The following is an 8,075-nucleotide window of genomic DNA, read 5'->3' as shown; positions in this document are numbered from 1 at the left end:
TACTGTAATAAATGATGAATTAATTTTCTAAAATTTGTAAACACTCTTTTTGATACGTAGATGAAGAAATTGATTTCCATTCACTTCTATGGTTAAAAGCTCAAAAAACCTTGAAACTCTTATACCAAAAATAGATAAAAGAATTTTATTTGAAGAAAACTTAGAAAAATTTCAAAAATCTACATCTAAAATGCAGATAATTTACAATAACAAGGTAAATATTTTTATTATTTTTATTATTATTATATTAATAAAAGTAAGTTGATATTAATATGATGGCATGTTTTTGTTATTGTACATCTAATATTAATTTATTTAAAAAAAGATTTATTCAAATAAATAAATATAATTTAATAACAAAATTATATTACTAGTTCAGAGTATATTTTAATATACTCTATATTATAATATAGTATCATATATTTAATGCTTAGCAAAATGCAATATCATCTGATATCGATACAATATCCAGACCAGAAAGCCCTGTAAACATAAAAAATACAAGGAATATTGTGATATCTGAAACATTTAGTCTTAAAATTGATGAAAATATGAATAATCATGAAACAGTTGATAATGTACATATTGAGAATATTGTACAAAACATTGATAAAGGATATGTTTAAATAATGAAGGACATATTAAAGAAAAAAAAAATCAAAGAAATCAAAATATAGAAGCTGAAACATGTGAAATGGATGAATTACAGCTTTTCGAAGCAATTTATGAGCTGGTATTTACATTTAATTAATATTATTTTGCCTGGTTAAATATTTAGAAAATAAATACTTATTTTTATCTTGTAAACTTTGATTACAAAATCTTTATTTATAAGATTTTTACATATAAAGATTTAAAATAATTCTAAATTATAATTATTTATATTATTATTATTAACTCGATTTATAGGATATAAAAAAGTTTTAAAAGAAACTATCACTGGCCTTGTAATTTTAAATCATTATAAAAAATATGGTCAATTAAATACAAAAATATGTAGAAAATTAGCAGATGTTATTATAACACATTTATCAATTGCTATTCTTAAGAAACCATATCCATAAGTAATACAAAATAAATAAAATAAATAAAATAAATAAAATATGTATACATATATGTTTGAAAAATTTAAGTTTGAAAAATATAAAATATTTAAATAATAATTAAGATTGATAAATAAAATTTAAATTATTTGAATAATATAAATAAAGCTAAAATAATATAATAATATAATGTAAAATAGTATTAATGTAAAATAGTAAATTGATAAAAAATATTTTTGTTTATACTTATTATTATTTAGGCTCGAATTAAAAAATATACACATTAAAGAATTTGCTATAAAAGTATCTATATATTTTAAAGAAAAAATGGAAATTTATTATGTGCCACCATTGCATGAAAGGAAATATCAAAAAATAAGTAAAGGGAATATTTGTTGATCAATGTCGCAATAATCGCAGAGATTATATGATTTCTGGATTAATAAAAAATGTAAGGTCCCAAAAAAATAACAATACAACAACTTTACCTAACTAATGCTGTATATGAAATGAATACTGAATGTAAGTTAAATATTTTTTTTGCATTGATTAGTGTGATGATTATGTATTTAAAAACTATATATATATATATATATATATATATATATATATATACATTATATATATAGTATATATAGTATTTGTGTGTGCATATATATACATATATACATATTTATATAAAACACACACACACACACACACACACACACACATATATATATATATAGGGTGATTCAGAATAACTCTGTGTCTTTGCAAGGACGTACTCCTGAATTAATTCTGAGACGATTTTTCCTCTACGAAAATTTTGTCCGACGCTTACATTTTAAATTATAAAAGAAAAAAGTTAGCGAATAACGAGATGCGTACGGAAGATAGGCAGGGACGGCACAACTCACCGTCCGACGCAGGCGATTACTGCAGAGCGTTCGCTGCGTCGACGTGTTTACCGTACGCGATAGTATGCACCTATGCGATTTCTCACTTACTTTCTATTTTCTCTCTCTCTTTCTCTCTCTCTCTCTCTCTCTCTCTCTCTCTCTCTCTCTCTCTCTCTCTCTCTCTCTCTCTCTCTCTCTTTCTTTCATTCACTTGTAGAGATCTCTATATCTTTATACTGTTGTAACTTGACGGATGAATTTCATCGTGAATGAACGATGCCCCATGTGACAGATTTACACACACACGCACGCACGCGCGCGCGCGCTCGCACACACACACACACACACACACACACACACACACACACACACACACACACACAGAGTAATAAACCAGGAACTATTTTCTTTAATAAATTGTATCGTGTATCAATACTTTCACAGTCTTTCACTGACTTGATCTCACTTGATACTCACACACTTGATCAATAGAATGACTTATTTACGAACGAATTTATTAGTTTGTTATTATCAATCACTATCGATTAATTATTCGGTGATTAAAAATGACTTGAAAGAAAGAAATACACATTACATGTAATCACAGTAATCTATTAGAAGTTCTCTTTTATAAATAATTGTCAACATGTTCATGGATTTACTCACGCACTTGATCGATAAAATCATTTATGAACAAATCTATCGGGTCACTACTTAATCACCACTGATTAATTATCCCGCCAATTGAAAATTATTACAAAAAACGCGTTACATACACAGCGCACGTAACCCGTCGCGGACTCTGCTCGATGACAACAATCAGACAGATTATGTTCTTAGTGTAATAAAGTGCATTAATTTCGCCAAGTGATAATAACGATCTAACTTATCGATCTAATGTAATGTAAATCAGATCGATAAGTCAGCCTATTATCATGATGCAGCGCGTTAATGACCGCGTGTTAATGATAATGAAACGCTTCGAACGCTTCATAATACCAAGTAATAATAGATAAGTTCGATAGATAATATCGGCAGGTAATGTCCTATCGAACATAATTGATTTAATTTTTTGTTGATTTTTTTTTTAATAATTTGTGAACTCGAAGAGAATGTCCCTCGAAATAAAATATTTGGTTGCCCTGAAAAGGACAGATAAATTATTATAGAAGACTTCTTTTCTTTTCATAATAAATGTTCGAAATGTCCGCCGTCCATTCTGATGCAAGCTCTCATGCGTTTCAGTAAATTTTCTTGGGTTTTCTTCATAACTTCGTTGTCGATTGACCAAATGGCATGGTGAAGTTTATTATTTAGTTCTTCGACATTCTCGGGAAGCTGTCTGTAAATGATTTTCTTGCAGTATTTCCACAAGAAAAAAATCTAATGGATTGAGATCTGGGGATCTTGCAGGCCAACGTATCGGTCCATACCGAACCATCCAACGACCAAGAAATTACTGATTTAAAAAGTCTGTGACTATTCTGGCATTATGTGGACCAGCACCGTTCTGTTGAAATATAATTTTATTTCTGTTTAATAATGGTATCTCTTCCAAAAAGTCCGGCAGATTTTCTGATAAAAATTCCAAATACGATGCGCTTTATCTTTCTGGAAGAATAACTGGACCCAATATTTTTGTACCCATAATCCCAGCCCAGACGTTTAGTTTCCAACGAACTTGATAATTTCTGAGTCGTATCGCTCGAGGATTCTCATCGTCCCTCATATGCATATTATGCGAATTTAAACTCCACGACAAGCCGAGAGCTGCTGGGGTCTCCCCAGCGCATCGAATCCGCTCGATCCGATGCCGCCGTCTCCGAAACTCCACCGCCAGATATCGGGGTTCACCACCGATCACTTCCGAACACCGGAGTACACCCTCGATCGGCCGAGTTCACTCGGCACCGACGTCTCCATCTCCTGCCACAGCCGGGGGAGGGCTCCCCGGCTCGGCACTCTCACGACAGACGAAGGGTACATTCCCCGTCAGCCGAGCTCTCTCGGCAAGAAATGGGCCCACTCGTTCTCCGATCTGAACGGTCCCAAATACCTCGCGAACATCTCACCTTCGCGACAACACCCGCACGCGCTTTAAATCCCCGCATTTAAAAGTCCGCGACGAACACGTGCGACACCGCCGCCGCCGCCGCGCGTGCCCCACGCCACCGAATTCCGCGCAGCGACCAGTATCGCGCCGATCGCCGGAGCGATACTTCATTTGTATCAAAACAATAAACACGCGCTGATCGCCGTCTCGCCGGTTCACGGCCAATGTGCGAAGATTTGTGCATTCCATCGCACTAACCACTGTTAATCTTATTTTGACTGAATAAACCATTGTTACCATATAATTATCGCCTAACGACTCGATTAAATTAATAACCAAATTTCTGTCTCCAACGTCCTCGCTTCCCCCTCCTGGTAACCAACTGACCGCTATCCGCGCGGGAAAGTGAGATCGTTTTGTCTATTTATTTTGTCTATTTATATATGTATATTTATCAAGTGTGCAGAATAAATTTGGATTCCATAAAAAAACTAATAAAACATTTAAGACTGTAACATAGCATGTTTTAGTATTTTTGATAAATATACTTGCAAGCAACTACTATGCATTCGAGAATTTCAATGTGTGCGTCAGTTTGAAAAACATTTATTACGTGATCCTTCTGATGGATGCAACTATGAAAAAAAAATACACATACTTCTTCAAATGTAATAACAGTACAATCAGCTTGTGTGTCAAATATTGGTTTAGAAGATAAAAATAATACTATTAAACCAGATGAAGAATTATCAAATCAATTCTTATAATTTTAAGTTTGAACATATACAAGAAGCTGCTGCTTCTTCGTTATCATATTTATAATAATTCTATGACGCAACAACATGTACAGACAATATGTACAGATAGTTGTAGATGTCACTTTAAATTTAGTAGAAAATATTATAAGCATGATAGAAAATAAAGAAAATAAATCATAGCAAAGTTTGAATATTTTACAAGTTCCAGCAACCATAAAACAAGAATATGCGTCTTTTTTTAATCAATGTAAAAATCCTTTTTATGGTCTAGATACAGAATATAAAAGAATTCAATATTTTTCACAAAAAGGATATTATATAGAACTTATTACTTATATAATTATGGCAAATTATGGAAAGTAGAAAGATTAACAATACACCTTTTACCTTAATTCCAAGAAATGTCACAGGCCAATTATTTTATTTCTATAATGAAAGTTCTTAAGGCAATATTTGAAATACCAAATATTTTATATTATATTACATAGAACAGGTGATGAATGATTCGCATTATGTAAGTATAGTAATATATTAGTTGTACAAAAAAGTTCTGAGCTTTAGATTTTATACAACCGAAATAACAATTTAAATTTTATATATCTTTCCGCCCTTTTGCGGTTTTAAAGCGTTGACATTTGGCCTTCTAAAATGCCATACAGTTTGGCATTTGATGCACATAACCTCAAAAATCAGTAGTGTTCACGATGGCAATAACAAAAGAGCATATTCGATTTTCCATCCACTTCGCGTTTCATCTGAAGAAAAATGCTGCTGAAGCCACTGTAATGATTTGTGCTGCATATGGAGAGAACGCTGTAAATCATACTACATGTAAAAGATGGTATCAAAAATTTCGCCAAGGAGATTTCAGTCTTGAAGATGAACCGCGTGCTGGAAGCCCTCAAAAGATTGAAACGGACGAATTGCAAGCATTCTGGATATAAACTCTGCGCAAACTGAAAAGGAGCTTGCAGAACAGCTTGGTGTTACGCAGCAAACCATTTCCGTACATTTATATACGATGGAAAAGATTCAGAAGGAAGGGTTCCGCATGAATTGTCCGAAGACAACAAAAATCATCGGCGTGACACTGCACTCACTTTGCTTTCAAAGTTCTGGAAAAAAGATTTTCTGCACAAAATCATTACAGGCGATGAAAAGTGGATTCTTTATGATAACCCTAAACGTAGAAAATCATGGGTTGATCCTGGTCAACCTTCGACATCGATGCCAAAGCTCAATATCCACGCCAAGAAGGTTTTTCTCTGTATCTGGTGGGATTGGAAAGGTGTGTTGTATTACGAGTTGTTACAACCGGATGAAACAATTACGGCAGATACCGCTACCAACAACAATTGACCAATTTGAGCGATGCATTAGAAGAAAAGAAGCCATTTACTGGCCAATGACGTCGTAAAGTGATCTTGCTTCATGACAATGCTCGAACACATGTTGCGAAAGCGATTCAGGACCATATCTTTGCGTTAGGCTGGGAACTTCTCCCGCACGCGGCGTATAGCCCAGACATGGCGCCTTCCGATTACTACCTATTCCGGTCGCTGCAGCATTTGGCTGATACATTTCGTGAGATTTGAAGATATGAAAATGCATTGATGACTTTATCGCTTCGAAGCCGATGAGCTTCTATCGTCAAGAAATTCGCAAGCTACCCGAAAGATGGCAAAAGATCGTTGATGCAAACGTTGATGGGGAATATTTCGGTGATTAATATTTTTTTGTTTGTTTTTGAATAAAGATTGAATTTTACAAAAAAAAGCTTAGAACTTTTTTGTACACCTAATAATTCAATCAGAGTTGTAGAAACATTTAACCCACAACTTTCATAGTACACTTGTTTTACCATTAATAATAATTTACTATGATAAGTTTGCTTGTTAGATATCGTAGGACCATTGCCTGTAACGACGATGGGAAACAAATATATATTAACATTTCAAGATAATTTAACAAAATTTAGCAAAGGAATACCAGTACAAAATCAAGAGGCAACGACAATAGCAAAAGAGTTAGTAACAAAAATCATTCTAGAATATGGAATTCCAGACAAAATCCTGACCGATCAAGGAACAAACTTTACCAGCGAATTATTTAAAAATACGTGCAAATTATTAAAAATACAAAAATTGCAAACAACGGCCTATCATCCAGAAACAAACGGAGCACTCGAAAGATCACATCGGACATTAACCGAATATTTACGACATTATATTAATAATGATCAGACAGACTGAGACGAATGGATACCGTATGCGATGTTCGCATATAATACGACACCGCACACCGCTACGGGATTCACGCTGTTCGAACTGGTACGGGCACCACTACCTACGGCCCTAACGAGCTTACCGAAATCATCGTACACATACGATGATTATGCGCAAGAACTCCGTGAAAGAATACGAGCCGCGAATCAGATAGCGAAGGAAAACGTAAAAGAAGAAAAACAAAAAGCGAAGGAAACCTACGACAGAAAAACAAAAATACGCACGTTCGAAATAGGAGATAAAGTCCTATTACACGACGAAACAGTTCGGCGAGGGAGATCGAAAAAACTAGACGCGTTATGGATCGGACCCTATATAATTTTAGAAAAATTAAGCGATTTAAACTATAAAATAAAAATGGGCCGCCGAATGATAAATGTGCACGCGAACCGAATTAAACCGTTCGTTGAAAATTAAGAGGAGATAAAAGAAAAAAGCACACAATACAGAATAATATAAGAAAAATAAGAATAATAAGAAAATAAAAATAAAAACATTGGGACTTACTGAAGAAGAATCTCAGCAGGTCCGGAAAATAATCCAATATCCACAGGTCCGGAAAATAATCCACAGTTACAAAAGCACTAAAGTACTATACTACAGTACTACACTACAAACTATAAAGCACATAAAAAATTAGGCCCCAGGAGAGCGGTCCCTCGCCTGCGCAGGATTGACCGCGGGGTCCCCCATATCAATCTCGTCTAGATCAGCGGCCACCTCGACGGGATCATCTGGGTCCTCCTCGTCCTCCATTTCCTCGCCCTCCACCTCCTCGTCCTCCACCACCACATCGGCAAGTACAGCGTCGGGCATGGATACGAGTAACTCAGTTCTACGGACCAAGATAGTTCGAAAACCCTGCCGGGAGCATAGCGCACATAAGTAACCACGAAGAAACAATCCAGAATAATGAAAACATTTTAGCTAACGCAATCAAAAAATTAGAAATGACACTAACAACAGAAATAAGTAGCGAAAATATAAAAGAACACTTTATAATCACCAACGCAATACTTGCCGCAGTGACACAAAACGCGGAAGACACACTAGAA

General features: G+C 34.5%; 1 pseudogene; it reads left to right on the top strand.

The window, feature by feature from the left end:
• Positions 1-884: 884 nt before the first annotated feature.
• Positions 885-7,206, top strand: LOC148937174 (uncharacterized; annotated as a pseudogene).
• Positions 7,207-8,075: the final 869 nt, after the last annotated feature.

This window comes from Pogonomyrmex barbatus, unplaced genomic scaffold, assembly GCF_055798465.1.
Source record: "Pogonomyrmex barbatus isolate J1 unplaced genomic scaffold, ASM5579846v1 scaffold16, whole genome shotgun sequence".
Classification (NCBI taxonomy): Eukaryota; Metazoa; Arthropoda; class Insecta; order Hymenoptera; family Formicidae; genus Pogonomyrmex; species Pogonomyrmex barbatus.
Note: the sequence above shows the minus strand (reverse complement) of the source record. Positions and strands in the feature narration are given on the sequence as shown.